Here is a 16,184-nt window from a genome sequence, read left to right as displayed (position 1 = left end):
AGAGAGACACAATCACTGACACTACTGTTATTCTCATAGCAACGGGGCCAACAGCCACCACAGGCCCCTTGGTAAGGTGTGGGGGGGTTGGCTCTGCACCCCAGAAGGGACAGGACCTCCGGTGAAAGAGGCAGGGCCAGGGGCAGCCAGTCCTCAGTGCTGCCCAGACAGCAGTGTGTGTTCCCCCCGTTGCCTCCCACCAAGCCCTCAAAGCCAGGTGGAGCACACAGGCAGGGCAAAATTTCCCATCCTACTATGCTGAGGGTGTCATGGCAATAACCATTTGTTCTTCAAGTCATACCTCCACCTGTGCCATCTCTGGTGTTGCAATGGTCGTTCAGTATTTGTAGGACTGCTTTTTCAGCCCCTGCATTCACCTTGAAGGCACTGCACACATTTTTAATTAACAGTGACAACCAAACAGTTACAATTTAACAGAAGCTGCCCTCCCCAAATAATGCTTTCAATCTGGACATTTTAATCTGCTCTGGTCTTGCTGCCTCGCTCAGCAGCAAGGAGAGGTTGGTGACCACTTAGCAAGTGAGATATTTGCTTCATTCCAAGGTTGGAAGAGAGCGGAAACAAGAAATCTCTGTTAGCAGAGAGTGTACAGCCACTGTGACCGAGACACCAATGACCGTATAACCAAAGCTTCCAGGCCTCTCCAATTGAAAAACACAGCAATCAGCACATCTGCCACATAGCCAAGATCAGTCCAGACAGTAAGAGCTACAACTTGCAACCTTTTCTAGCATACAGACCCCTTTTCAATCTATTCAAATTTCACAGATCCCTCCCCCAGGGGAGAAAAAAAAGAAAAGGAAAAGAAATGCAGTGGGCCCAATCCTTATTTTTAAACTTTCCATGGACCCCCCTGAAGTACCATCATGGAACACCAGGGGTCTGTGTACCACAGGTTGGGCACCACTGACCTCCATGAAGGAGCATCTAGGAAGTTACTGAAAATGAAGGCATTAGAGCCAGTCACTGTGGGAACCTCATAAAGTACACCCTGCAAAGCTTCATCCCAAGAATAAATCCTGTGTTTTCTCAGTGACTGGTTCTCAAGGGCGGAGTACCAGATCCATGGATCTGAGCTCTGGGCTGGGACATGAGCTCCCAATGCTCAAAGTTTAATTGCACAGCCAGGAAGTAGTGGGGTCACCCTCTAGAGGGGAAGGTGAGGTAGCCCTGGCAGGGACCACCAAACGTGCTAAGAACTGGAGGCTTTGATCGGTGTGGAGCCTGCCTGGATTGAAGGTGCACCCTGTCTAGTATTCATCCACCACTGTGCACCAGGACAGGCACTTCAGCTTTCCCCATTGGCAATGGTTCGACATCACATCCTCCCCATCACATGAGAGCCCCCACTCCATCTCACTTCCCTACCTTAGTTCAACATCTATGTTGAATCCTCGCAGTACTTCTTCTACCAACTTCCCAATAAACTGTACAAGCAATGCCACCAAACCACAAGCTGCTATAACCATGCAGGATCCAGGACTGGGCAGATGCCTCCTCTTAGAGGAAAGTCCAGCCAGCTCTGCCTGACCTCTCTCTGATAGCCTGTTCTAGAATCCACAGAACAATCCTGTAGGGCTTTGTGACATCAGCAACTCATCCCCAATAAGTGACATCACAATCCCTAGGCAGGGCTGGGGCAAATCCCAGTCACCACTCCATAGGTAGATATCTGCCCCTCAAGCTGGCCTCCTGTCACAGACTAATTCATCTTCTTAGGAATCAAAATTTGGTCAAAATCTCCTGTGGCACATTCTTGTGACAACGGAAATTTTCACCCAAATAAAATAAACCTTCCCCCTTGCTGCTTCTAGCAGATAGAGGCAGCAAATAAACAGATACAAATCCATGTTCTTTGCAAATGTGCACATTTTCATTTAAAAAAAAACACCCAAAAAAACCCACATTTTCAGCTTAAAACATAAATTTAACATTTAATTTTTACCAGTTGCAACAAAGATGAAAATCCCCAACATTGAGAAAACAAATAATTTCATATTCTTCCAAATATATTGGGGGCAGGAGGGAAATACAATAATAGAGCTGACTGGAACTCAGTCCTCCATTGCCTTTTCCCTTTTAGAGTTTTCCCCAAAAACATGCTGAGAACAGCTACTCAGAGTCAGTGAGTCCAGCTCCTTTGGGAAAAGACATCCCCATGGCTTGCAAGTTAAGCGATATACAGACCCACCACGAAGGCATCAATACAAAGCTAGCTGAGCTGCTTCAGAATCTCCAGACTCCTGAGAACTGGAGAGGTTAACCCCTCCCACACCCACACAGAACAGAGCTCCAGTTTCTGTCCAACACAGACACAATGAGAGTGTCTCATCCACACTCTGGATCTAAACGTGAGTCTGGGACACAGCATCGCCCTTCTCCTTGACTGGCTCCAACCTCCGGCAGGTTGATTCCACATCCACGAAGTTCCACTAAAATAGCTCATGCTCACTTTAAGGTATCGTCATGATCCAGAGGAAGGGATATGCTACACTTACTAAAGCCACATATGCTGCTCTTAAGGAGGCTCTGAAGCTGTTAGAGAGAAGCTTGTTTTCTTTCCACTTGGTGCTACTTTCCTGTGAGCTATGCTATCTGAGCCTGACCTCCACCCCTTTGGCTTGCCCACTTTATTCCTGTAAGACTCCTCGCTTCCCTTGCTACTTCTTTTCAGCCTCGTTCTCTTTCATACTTGTGCTAAGGATGTTAAAGATTAGTCAACTAGTCGACTATCCTTTTGGATAGTCAGTCGACTAGTCGATTCCCCCACACACACTTTGCTGCCTCTATCACATAGAGGCAGCAAAAGGGGTGGGGAAAGGGGAGTATTTCAAAGGGCAGCGCCGCACAGCTGATCGCAGGCTCAGCTGTGCGGCACTGTCCCTTTGAACACCGCCTCGGCGTTTCAAAGTGGCAGCATGGCGTGGAGCCCAGGGTCAGGTGTGGACTCCACAACTGATCCCGGGCTCCATGTAGCATTTTCCTGGAACCCAGGATCAGCTGGGGAGTCCCCAGCTGATCCCCAGTTCTGCTGAACATGGACCCCAGGGTCAGCGGGGGACTCAAATTCCCCCACTGGCCCCGGGCTACAGGAGTGCACTTCCTCTTTGACATGCACAAGAGCCCCTGCTAGGAACTCTTGTACATTTCAAAGTTGGCACACCCGTGTATAGCCCAGAGTCAGTGGGACTTCCCGCTGGCCCCAGGCTGCACGCCGTATTCCGCATTCCTCCTTTGAAATGTACAAGAGCCATGGTGGGGGCTCTTGTACATTTCAAAGGAGGAATGCGGAAGTGCCTATTGACTAGTTGAGTAGTTGATGGAAATTCCATTGACTACTCGATCAGTAAATTAACCACAATTTAACATCCCTAACTTTTTCCCCACACACACACTTCAGACACACCCTCATATCCTCAAATCCACACACAAGGAAGTTTTTCATCCAGGTTCTGTAGCAACTAGCAGACCACATCCCTCTATCGTTTGCGCCCAGACTTATGACCGTCTAGGGTTACCATATTTAAAGTTTATAAAAAAGGGTGTATCTGTATCAGTATCTACCAACTCACGTTGTGTTGTTAGATACTGATACAGATACTATAACACATTAATACAATGTGAGTTGGTAGATACTGATACAGATACACTCCCTCTCAGGGTATGTCTACACAATAGAGTTTTGTTGGAAAAACACTCATTTTTCCGACAAAACCTGAGTTACATCCATACCGCAATTGTGTTCTTCAAAAACTAAATCAAAAGAACAGAGGGGTTTTTCTATCGTTGGTAATCCTCTTTCTACGAGGAAGAAGCCTTTTCCTGAAAGAGGCCTCTCGGAAAAAGGTGTGTGAGGATGGGGAAGAGGAAGTTCTTTCAAAAGAAGAGGAGGAAAGAGGAAAAAGCACAGGTGCCCTTGTGGCCACTCCATCCATAATAATCACAGCTTAAATGCGAGATAGCATCCATTCAGTGTGGATGCTATCTTTCGAAAAAGCAGATCACTTTTGTATGTGGACACTCTCTTTCAGAAGAAGTTTTTCCAGAAGATCTCTTCCAAAAAAAAGGTCCTTCCGAAAGAAGTCTACAGTCTAGACATAGCCTCAGGTGTGTCCTCTTTTTTGACACTTCAAATATGGTAAACTTAGGTCTATTCCCTCTACTTTCATTAGGGTTGCCCGGTGTCACAGTCCAGTATTTGAGCTTTCTGTTCAGGAAACAAATTGAGAAAATATAAATGAGAAAATATAAATGTCCGGTATTTTCTAAGTGAGATGTAATGTAGATTGTGATGTAATGTCAAGTGTGTCCGGTTGAAACCATCTGGCAACCCTAACCTTCATATCCTCTTTTCTCTCCTTGGTCCCCTGCAGTCTGGTTTTCCTGGAACACCACCAAAGCTGTCCATACAATGTCATCAATCCCCCTGTTAGTCCAAGACAAAGGACCTTTTCTCTCCAACCAAGGAGGATGAGACATCTGCTGCTTTTTCCTCACTCATTTATCCTGAATCCTCATTGTTTAACTGTAACCTTAGCCTTGCCTGGTTCTCCTCCCCCATTTCCAAACTCACCTTCAAAGCCTCCTTTTATTAATGGCTCCTTTCCCTGCTGCGATCCCTCAGGGATTGCCCTCCTTAGCACATTCCTTCGCTCAGTCTACACATTTTCCCTGGTGGCATCTCCCACACAGCATCTATTTCCATCTTCCAAATGACTCCCAAAATCAGTCTCCCTACCTCTGGATAGTCTCACATCTGACACTTCACTCTGATGGTCCTGCGTCTGATACAAACAGGATGCAAAATGAACCTCTCAGGAGTTTTCATGGTTTTGTGCCCATCCACATACCTTTGTGCTATTATAGAAATAATGTATACAAAGTACTAACAAACAGAGGCCAAAGTGTCGCTACCAATGCTATGAAAAACAAATCCTGTAATGACTCCAGTATTGATCAAGAGCAAAGCATTTTAAAAATTTTATTAGTCTATATTTGCAAGATTAGGAGCTGGATAACTTAAATTTTGAAAATGTTCAGCCAATCAGGGTGTGAATTAATCTTTACTTTTTTGTAAAAGAAAAAATTTAGGGACGGAAGAATCCCAAGCATAGTTACAAGCTGGGGAACAACCGGTTAAGTAGTAGTTCTGCAGAAAAGGACCTGGGGATTACAGTGGATGAGAAGCTAGATATGAGTCAACAGTGTGCCCTTTTAGCCAAGAAGTCTAATGGCATATTAAGTTGCATTAAGAGGAGCATTGCCAGCAGATCCAGAGATGTCATCATTCCCCTTTATTCGGCTTTGGTGAGGCCACATCTGGAGTATTGTGTCCAGTTCTGGGCCCCCCACTACTAAAAGGATGTGGATGCATTGGAGAGGGTCCAGTGGAGAGCAACCAAAATGATTAGGGGGCTGGAGCATATGACTTACGAGGAGAGGCTGAGGGACTTGGGTCTGTTTAGTCTGCAGAAGCGAAGAGTGAAGGGGGATTTGATAGCAGCCTTCAACTTCCTGAAGGGAGGTTCCAAAGAGGATGGAGAGAGGCTGTTCTCAGTAGTGACAGATGGCAGAACAAGGAGCAATGGTGTCAAGTTGTGGTGGGAGAGGTCCAGGTTGGATATTAGGAAAAACTATTTCACTAGGAGGGTGGTGAAGCACTGGAATGGGTTACCTAGGGAAGTAGTGGAGTCTCCATCCCTAGAGGTGTTTAAGTCTCGGCTTGACAAAGCCCTGGCCGGGTTGATTTAGTTGGAATTGGTCCTGCCTAGAGCAGGGGGGCTGGACTTGATGACCTTCTGAGGTCTCTTCCAGTTCTATGATTCTAGGACTGATCCTCTGCTCTTTGGTCCTGCTGGGGCTATTTACACCTGTGTAAAGTGATCTTAAGGCACTCCCAGGCTGAACTGGCAGTGTTTTGCATGAGTGCAATTGACTGACAAAAATAAGGCTGTGTAAAATCAGGCTCTTCACTTGTGCTCCCAATACTTCTGTCTCATAGCTATGCTACAGGAATTACTAGGGGGTGAGATCCAGGGCTTGTGTTATGCAGGAGGACAGAGTAGCTGATTGCAATGACCCCTTCTGGCCTTAAAAATCTCTGATCCCCACATCTCCCCTTTCCTTGGCCTCACAGCCTCAGTGATGGGTCTGATTTCTCTCTCTCTCTCCTCCTGTCACACCCAGGGCAGCAGCAGATCCTCTGAATTCTTCCTCTACAGCATCTCTAAAATGGCTGCACTCCATCTCACACACATGGATAAATCCCTTGGCCAGCAATTTCTAACCACCAATGTTACTGCAACGTTTTCTTCTCTGATAGCCTGAATTCTCCCCTTACTTCTGCTTGCTGCCTGCAGAATGCTGCTGGGAAAGATTGCTCTTGCCTATCCTTTGGGCTTTTCCATTCCCATTTAAATCCCTTCACTGGCTTTTCCTCTGGTGCTTCAGATTCAAGCATCTCATCTTCTGCTCCTAACCGAATCTACTCCTATTATCTGCAGAGATGCTCTTCCTTCACAGCTGTCTCCCCTTTTGCCCTCTCCCCACATGTTCCCCGTCCCATTGCATTCTCCCCCTTCATGCTCTCTCATGTGCTGTCTTGTCTTAAACATGGAATTCTCTGCAGCAGGGATCCTTCTTCGCTTCATGCAAAATGAAATATTCACACAACTGATCAGCATTCATCCCCTAAATGGTATCATTGCTTTAAAGTAAAATGGAACTGCTTGGTAACTGAACCGGGACCAGCATGTGTGTTGTGTTGCTGGATTTTACTTGCCAATTTTCAAACCTGGGCTCCCATCGGCTTGGCCTTCCAAGGAGCCAAGGCCCTTGGGAAGCCAGGCCTGCCTAGAAGTGAAATTGTAGGTATTTGTTTTCATTTAAATGAAGGCTTGTAGTGCTCTCCTATTGCCATTTACAGCTCACAAGCGGCAGCATACCCTAGCAGCTGCAGTCATCACTTTTCATGTCATGCGCCTGTTTGTTTTCCGTTTAAGATATATCAATTTCCATTACGACACCGTAATTATGGTTTATGAAGATAAGTGACTAAGAGACTATAGCTCTTTCTCTGCTAATTACATTAAGTCATTTAATGACCCAAATGCACTACGTGATGTAAAGGTAAATCGTGTTCTAGTTCCATCGCTTTAGAAGAACGGGTGTAGCTGGTCTGCATATTATCCACTAATACACCCACAACATCTCGAAGGCTTCACATAATTTCTGCTCTTCCCAACACTGCTTTTGTCCCTAATGGGCACAGAAGAACGTGGATGATGCCCTTTATTTTCTCCTTACACTTGCCTTACTTATCCTTAATTATGTGCAACTTTAATTATGTGATGGGCTGTTAATACTGGCACTGGCAACCACCTCAGTTGTAATATGCTAAGGATATAGGTGCCTGAAGAGACAGACAACAAACAACATTCCTTGATGAAGGGCCTACTTCACATTGAGGGCCTGACTTGCAGAAATGCTGAGCAATTGACGTTCCCTTTGACTTCAGCTAGAGCTACAAGTAGAATCCTGTGCAGATACAAGTGTCTACCTGGGGATGTAAATATCTGTGGATAGACATCAGGTTCTGCAGATCCACAGGGCTCTACTCCCAAGAGACACTGCGGTCAACGGAGAGGCGTGTCCTTCCATCGCACCTCAGAGTCAGTGCCCCGCGCTGGCAGCGTAGCTGTACCACCAGCCCAGATCCCAGCCGCAGTGTCTCCTGTCTGGAGTCATACAGCCCTCAGCCTCGCTGCCGGTGGGACAATACAGCCACACAGCCAGGAGAAGTTGCCAGCCCGGATGCTGGCTCCCCGGCATGATGGGGCCAGGCTCCTTTTTATTGGTTGCACTGTCTCTTGGGATCCCAGTGTCTATCTGTGGGTATCTGCATTCCCGGGTAGACATTTGTACCCGTTCAGGGCTCTAGCGAAGAGTGCTAAGCACTTCTGAAAATCAGCTGCCCCATATCTTTCTAAGGTTGACATGTGACCCACATGCATCTGACGAAGTGGGTCTTTGCCCACAAAAGCTTATGCTTCAACACTTCTGTTAGTCTATAAGGTGCTACAGGACTCCTTGCCACTCAAGGTTGACATGCTCAATAAATCCGCTCACCCAGTATCTGTCACCATCTCTAGACTGACGATCCACCGTTTTAATGGATATGTCCTCACAAACTGAGACTTTGCCGTCTACATATTAACATCCACCACATCGCCTTAAACTGCACCACGCTCACCCGCATTAGTGTTTAATGCACACACATGGAACTCTGGTCAATCTTCTTCTGAATCATATTTTTGCTGGTTAGAGGCTTTGCAGAACAAGAGGGGCCTACTCTGAACAATTTACAATACAGGTTTAGATGAAGCACAAAGATGAAGGAAACAAAGGTTAATCTCGTGGTTTTATCTGAATTTCTCTTTGAAAGCTGGTGATTTTTTGTGTCTGGAACTGAAAGCAAACACATAGGGCAGGGCAGAGGAAATGCCATCCCATGTGGCCTGAAATAAGAGACAAGTCCCCATGAGCTTCTGCAAAGGGGAAGCTCTGAGTTTTGCACACTTCTCCTAAGGGACGTGGTGGCCTGTAGTGGGGCAGTCACCCTGCTCCAGGTGAGATAAGAAGTAAACCCAGGCAGCAGCCAATTAGGGCTCAGTTGGGGCCATGGAAGTAGGGGTGGCTAAGCGGAGACATACACGCTTGTGGAGCAGGAAGAACCTGGAAAGTTAGAGACGGTGCCTAAGATGGAGCATAGAATCATAGAATCATAGAACCATAGAGCTGGAAGAGACCTCAGAAGGTCATCAAGTCCAGCCCCCTGCTCTAGGCAGGACCAATCCCAACTAAATCAACCTGGCCAGGGCTTTGTCAAGCCGAGACTTATACACCTCTAGGGATGGAGACTCCACTACTTCCCTAGGGAACCCATTCCAGTGCTTCACCACCCTCCTAGAGAAATAGTTTTTCCTAATTCTGGGATAAGGCAGGCAGAGCTGAGAAGGCCTGTCACAACTTCCAGGTTATAGGCCTGATACAGAAGCCTGAGAATACTAGGGCTACAGGGAGGCAGCCAGGGAAGGAGAAGGCAGCAGGTCCACACCTCCTTGTTTATGGCCATTCAGGTGTACAGGCTCCTGAGGCCATTGTCAGCAGGCAGCACGGATGTAAGGATGCTGTAAGACAGTCCAATGAATGCCATTCTCCAAGTAACTTATAACAACCTGGATAAAATTCCACCAAATGAGGAGCGAAGGTGACCCATAATCAGATCCCCTATTACAGGGGTTCATAGAGTCTGTCCCAGCGTTGGACTCTCAGGATGTCAAGCCTTCACTTTTGCACAGGAACTGACCATATGGTGAATGCTCTCTAAAGCCAATGACTATATATTGAAGAAAAATAAGGAAGTCTGCCCAGGGAGCTGCCAATCAGAAAGAAGCTGCCAGTCAGGACTCAGCAGGAGGTGCAGGACAGCAGGCAGGCAGTTGCTGCAGGGAGCCCCAGGAGAGAGAATTGTTCTTAGCAGGCTGCAGAAAGGCAGTACCTTGGACAGCGAGGTAGAATGAGTAGGAAGTGTGGGAATGAGTACAAGCTCCTGGCTGGCTGCTTGGACATGGTTGCTGGAGGCCATGTGAAGAAGGTGAAGAAAGTGCTGGGGCTGCAGGGAAGTCACGCAGAAAATCGAAGCAGTTGTGGGAGAGAAGATACGGACAGGCAGCAGTAGCCTTCTATCTACCAGGTCCCTGGACTGTGACCTGATTTAGTGTATGGGCCCAGATTCCCCCCTCAACTCTCCAGTGGGGAAGTGGCTGGATTGAATTTAGAGATGTTTTCTGGCACCAGCCTGGAGGGGGAAAACACGGGTGGTGACACGGCAGGAAGACTGAGTCATGAAAAAGAAGCTGCGGTTCCTGGACTTAGGTAGCAGGAGAGGTGCCAAACCAGCAGGAGCGGATGTGCGGGCTAAGAAAACTAGTGCAGGAGACAGCCAGCAGGAGACTCCACTCTGCCGAGCACATTCCAGCACACAAGGCTTTACCGAAAAGGTCGTGAAGCAGGACTGAGAGGTGAAGGACTCCGAATTATTCTCTTTTTGGGAAATTGGTTCATTCTGCATCCTGATCCTTTTGGCCGAGAATATGTCACCTATGGTTCTCCAAGCTTAGCCCTGTGTGCTGTGATTTGCATTACCTTTTCCCTCAGCACAGAATTGTTAATGCAGGAAGTGTCTTTCCTGCTAATAATTCTTCAATATTATCTAATAGAGAAGCCACATCTGCCTGGCATCATTTTTTTTCCCATTTCAAAGCAGATTGCTTAGGCAGTGTTGCTTAGTGGGTAAATCAGTAGCTCTGGGACTAAGAAAACCTGCATTCAATTCCCTAGTCTGCCACTATATTGTTGGGTAACCATGGATAAGTCACGTGCCTCAGTTTCTCCACCTGAAATATTGAGATAATACTAACTTTTATAAAGTGCTTTGAGATGAGTGGATGAAAAGCCCTACATACAAGCTAGGTGTTATTGATCTAAGCAGTTCAGCCACAATTTGAAACACATTGACAACTGAAAAATGAAGGAAAAACACTCCTCACTTCAATGAATTAGCACCTTCCTCAACCCAGCCGCTGGGTAATCATCTCAAGCAAGCACAGATGCCACGTCCTGCTTCCCTGAGGTTGCCTGTAATGGGGTTGGGTGTTCCCTTTGAACAAAAGCCTGCTGCTGTCATACAGTCTGTTTTGAGAGACCTGCAAGTACACACTTCTGACTAAAAATCTGCAAGTCAGTGAGAGTCAGCCAGTCCCTCCTGTGCTGTTGGAGAGTGGGGAAGTTAAACAGTAAACGAATGAATACACCCAAATCTTTAACATTCCAGGAGGCTCCTGCCAAACCTCTGGGGTCTCAGCAGAACTTGTCCATGGCGTCAGGAGCCGGCCCCATCAAAACAGCCAGTGTAAAAAAGGCTTAGAGGTTCAGTCTGTCTTCCACTCTGTACAACACAACCCTCCCCGTGCAGCCTGTAGGCCAAACTCAGCTCTTCTACCGTGCAAGCCTCTTGCTTCCAGGTCCATCCTATCTCATTAATGGACTTATAAAAACACAGCTTCATGAGCTTCCATCCCAGAGGGCAAATTCAGCTAATTAACTTAAGTGCTTATTCTAGATTGACAGCAGCGTAATTGAGCATAGACTTTGGCCCTCCCTCTAATATCGCTGTAAACGCCTGGAGGGCATGTGCATGTGGGGGTTTTAATAAGTTTATTTTAAGGTTCAATTACCCTCGTTTGCTCTAACACCATCAGTGAGCATTAACTGCAAGGTTGCTTGTGGGAACTCATAAGCGGTGGCAGAACAGCAGTTTCATCCTCCCTGTAGTATCTTGTGAGCTTCCCATAAATTACCAAGCGGCTCAGAGGAGGGGATGGATGGTCCAAGAGTTCAACAGTGAGCCAAGACATGAGAAATTTTGGTTCCAGTCCCTGGCTGGCTTCATATACCTTGTGGGATTTTGGGCAAGTCATTTAGCCGTTCTGTGCCTCAGTTTCCATGCTATCAAACAGGCCCAGACTTGACATGGCTGGCAGCCTAGTTCCCAAAAAACCGACAGCAGTTGGGCCTACCCTGCCTTCATGCTAGAAAGAGCATCTGATTATTAGGGCCACCTTAGCTGCACAACTTGCTTCATGGAACTGGGGAGATAGTTACCTTCGTGATGCTTTTGTCCAGGGGGAGGACCGGGGAAAACAGGTTTGGGTCAAGGCAATGCACGTTTCTCTTCAATCCCTATGTTTAACCCCCATTCCTGTGTTTTCGCCATTCCTGTAAACCTCGTAGTATGAAGAAGAGATGTGCAGAAAGAGTAGGTTTTTCTGAAATTTGGTGTCATGTAGGCTCGCCAAATTTCAGAAAATCCTGTTCCCAAAGAAAACCGGGAAAAGATAGATACAAAAATTGCAAACCGCAATTTGTGTATCTTTTCTGGCTTTTTTTTGTAGTGTAGATACAGCATAAAAGATCAGAGAGCAATCATGAGTGTCAAGAAATCGACACTGCAGCAATCGATCCACCAGAGGTTGATTTATCAGGTCTAATGAAGACTTACTAAATCAAATGAGAAATATGCTCCCATCGACTCTGTTACTCCTCCAGAATGAAATGTGTAATGTTAATTAATGGGAGAGTTTCTCCCATTGACACAATGCTGTGCTGATACCACAGGTAGTTAACCTAAGGTTTATCAACTCCTACTACATTATTCACATGGCTGGAGTTATGCAACTTAGGCTGACTTTAGCCCATGGTATAGACTGGTGGGTTTACTCTGAAGAGCAGCTATTGAAATTGGCATCTTCTTAGTCATTGGCCCTACTCTCTGTGCACGGGCAGTGGCAGGCCTGCCAACTTCAGGAAGTGACTCAACTTTTCCCTGTGTTTTTCGATCCTGCTGAGCTGGCAGACCCAGCACAGCCATGAGAGAGCTGGACTGTCATTCAGCCAGGCATGCCTGGAACTTGGTGAGCCTCCTGCCAATGGGTCATGGAATAGACTGGAGCAAAGCCTGGATCCACAACCGCTGATAACCCTGTTATACATTTGGCTAGGAGGGATGGGTCTTTTTGCTTGTGCTTGACAGTGCAGAGATCCTGTGTGTGGTGTAGCATAAGGCTGGATAGGCAATTTTAGCTTAGTCCGTTCTTTTGGAGTTCTTTACTCTGCAGCCTTCACATTATTGTAACAATATTTTGGATGGGCTATATATATTACCCATAGTTAAGACTCAGGCTAGAACCAGATAGTGCCTGGTCCTCCTACCAGGGGATGGCAGAGAAGCATCCTGCCCATCCCCACCCACACCTCTCCTCCCCCACACATCCTTTGCATGTTCCGTCTCAGAGAGCAAAGAATGCAACTGCATCTGGCTCAGAGTCTACTCCCTCTAAACACCCTTGAGAGCAGCAAGAAGCATTAGGATGAATGTCCTACTCCTCAGCACAGCAGCCTTTTGGGTTGGGATAGGTATGAAGGTAGAGTTTAGGCCAAATCTCACAGAGGGGGTTTAAGCAGCGGGCAGGTTTCTGCCACGTTCCAAGGAGCTCTGAAAGGAAGCTCAAGGCTGCCTCTCAAAAGCACAATTGGCTCCCATAGCAAGTTAGAGGCACAACCTCAACTCCATGGTGGGGTTAGTTCAGTCATTGTTATCCCTGGGTTTTGAGATCTATAACAAAGGTATTCCTGGAAACCAACGGTTTTCATCTCAATAAGTATGAATAAAAAACAGCAACAACAACAGGCAATACATAATAGCTCCCAGAATCTTTTAGCAGGATGGACATAAAACTCCACAGCCCACGTATCTGCATCCGTGTCTGTGCTGGCTTAAAATTAGATATAGTTTTTCAAAGCAAACAAAAAACTATGCAGGTTGAATCTCTCTAGTTCAGAACTCTCTGGTCCGGAAACATCCTTGGTCCAGAATGATTTTAATTAGCTGAATGCCCACTTTTCATAGGTATGGCCAAGTTTCCCATGGTCCCATAAAGTTTGTTTACAGCCACCAGTCGGACTCTCAATGTTCTGTGCTGTTTAGCTCTAATTTACCCCTGCATGTCCTCTAACAGCCCAGTAAGCAGTGGACGTGTTGGTAATGTTGCCAGGCCATACTGACCTCCTGCGGTCTGGAAAATTCTCTGGTTCAAAACTAGTCAGGTCCCAAGGGTGATAGGCTAGAGAGGTTCAACCTGTAGTAGTGAAAAGTGGGTAGAAAAAAGAAAAAAGCTTTGGTTTGTTTTTGCTGGAATGACTGTGATAAAATCTGTGAGAGAGAAAAAAATGCGTCGTTTCATCAAGATTTATCGATCCCCACTTGGCTTTTATTTCATCTTCCTTCTCTAATTAACAGACCATGTCAATGGAAGAGAAGAACATCAATGACACAGGACAACAATGTCATCTCTACAGAATAAATCTTGAGGGGAAAAACAGCAAGGCAGTTCCTGAAAATAAATCAACACCCCGTTGGTGTTTGCCTTTGGAGTGGCTGTATTTATTGTGCCACTGGATCCTGGCAGAAAAGGAACCAGTGAGGAAGGCCAAATGGTCAAAAATAAATTAAAATAGAGGGACTGGGAGAAAGGCAAAGACTCAGTCTCTCACCACTGCATATTAGTGCTTTTTTGTTCTTGTTTCAGGGTGAAACACCATCCTGCTCTGAGAGACAGCACGAGGCTTTTGTTCTATATAAGCCCCATTGCACTCCTATATAGACTAAGGCCAATATTTTAAGTGAGTGATTGGTGATTACGGGTGCCACCATTTTTCTGTGCCCAATTTTCACAGGGGTGTGTGCACTCAGTAGTTCCTAACATTAGGCTGCTTTAGGGAGATTCAAGCTGGGCAACCAAAGTTATTACAGGTTGAACCTCCCTAGTCCAGCATCCTCAGGACCTGACTGGTTCTGAATGAGGAAGTTTTCCAGAGCAGGGGAAGTCTATGTTGGCCCCCCTGTTGCTGGCCTCAGGCTCCGCTGCTGGACACCAGCCGTTGTTCCCAACCTCCCTTCCTGGCCCAACAGGGCTCCGAGACACCAGCCATGATGCCACTGACCCAGCTGGGCTTCTTGCCCCATCAGGGCTCCTGCCATTGGACCAGCAGGGCTCCCAGCTGCTGGCTTTCCTGCTGCCGGACTCCCAACCTACTACACTCTGGGGTCCAAGAACATCTGTGATCCTGCTGGACCATGGATGTTGTAAGACCACAGAGTCCCAGATTAGAGAGTTTCAACCTATAATCATTTACAAACCTTGGCCTGGAATCCTTCCGGTGCCTACAGCAGTGTCTCTCAAAGTGGTCCGTGGACCCACTCTGAGGAAGCTGCTAACAGGCCACTCCAGTTTGTTTATTTACCAGTTCCTCAGCCACGAAGCCTCATGATTCCCATTGGTTCCAGTTCACTGTTCGCAGCCAAGGGGAATCTCGGGAAGCAGTGAACTGGAGCCAATGAAAACCAGAGCGGCCAGTTAGCAGCTCTCAGAGTGGGTCTGCAGACCACTTTGAGAATCACCAGCCTACAGACTAGCTGCAGTACAGATGACAACAGCACACGCTGCTCCCAATGGCATTGCAACCCAGTTCCAGCTACTAGGAGAAGGAGAGAATCAGAGACTTTGCTTCCTCCAAATCCATCCATTACTGATCTGAGCTCCAGACCTGTGAGGTGCTCAGGACCACTTTCTGAGTAACAAATTACTTTTAGCTACAGGAGTCATAGGAGACACTCAGAGATTTGCAGGATCAGAGCCCTGAAAGGACTTTCGAACCTGTGGCCTGTAGTAGGTTAGGACAGTGATGTAGTAAGTTTAGGATTTACTGGTGTGACATTCTGACAGGTTTTCTGCTGTTAGTTATGATAAACATTTGGCTGTGTGCGTTTTTGCATGCTAGTGGGCTCCCCTCAAAAGCTGCACTCTCATTCGCACTGAAGACAAATCTGTTTAGGCTTCAGAAGTCAAACTTAAACCAAATTGCATTTTGTTTTTGCATCAATAAAAAATAGCAATCCTGAAATCTGGGGAGCTAAAGTCATCATTTCACTTGGTAGAAAAGTGAGCCCACAGCTCAGCTTAAACCTCAATTTCTTAACCCGTTTTGGCAGGGTAATCACCTTCTTGGCTGGAAGGCTAAAGAGATGGTTTCAATTCTGTGGTTAGCATAGAGGACTAGGAGTGAGAATTTCTGATTTCTATTCCCTGGCTCTGCCACAGACTTGCCATGTGATTCCATAAATCCATGTGCTATGTCTAGATTGCCCCCTCTTTCGCAAAAAATACAAATGAGGCAAAGCATGGAATATCGCCGTGCCTCATTTGCATAATGAATGAGGTTCTGTTTTTGTGCAAGAGGCTTTTGCACAAAAGGCCTTTGTATTCCCAGAACCAAACGTACATCAACAACAAGGGTAGAAATCTTACCACATAGTTTTACTCTGAGGATTTCCATTAAGAAGGCTACCTCCTAAATATGGTGCTTACTAGAGCTTGTCAAAAGGTGCTAATGACTTAACCTGAGAATTTTTTGATTTGTTGGTTGTTTTTCTTAGAAATGTCCTATGTCAATATTTCATGTTTTCATGGAAATCTACTGTTAAC

General features: G+C 46.4%; 1 protein-coding gene across 4 annotated transcripts in view; it reads right to left on the bottom strand.

Annotated features, from left to right (window-relative positions):
* FAM135B (family with sequence similarity 135 member B) overlaps positions 1-16,184 on the bottom strand; it is a 384,315-nt gene that overhangs the window by 358,066 nt on the left and 10,065 nt on the right. The window contains exon 1 of one of the 4 annotated variants that reach the window (XM_025184897.3): positions 1,390-1,538. The exons of the other annotated variants lie outside the window; for them this stretch is intronic. The gene's annotated coding sequence lies outside the window, so the exon portion shown is untranslated. Of the gene's footprint in view, positions 1-1,389; positions 1,539-16,184 lie in introns of those variants that run through there. 4 annotated transcript variants of the gene reach the window in all.

This window comes from Pelodiscus sinensis, chromosome 2 (assembly GCF_052426305.1).
Source record: "Pelodiscus sinensis isolate ZL-2025 chromosome 2, ASM5242630v1, whole genome shotgun sequence".
Taxonomy (NCBI): Eukaryota; Metazoa; Chordata; order Testudines; family Trionychidae; genus Pelodiscus; species Pelodiscus sinensis.
Note: the sequence above shows the minus strand (reverse complement) of the source record. Positions and strands in the feature narration are given on the sequence as shown.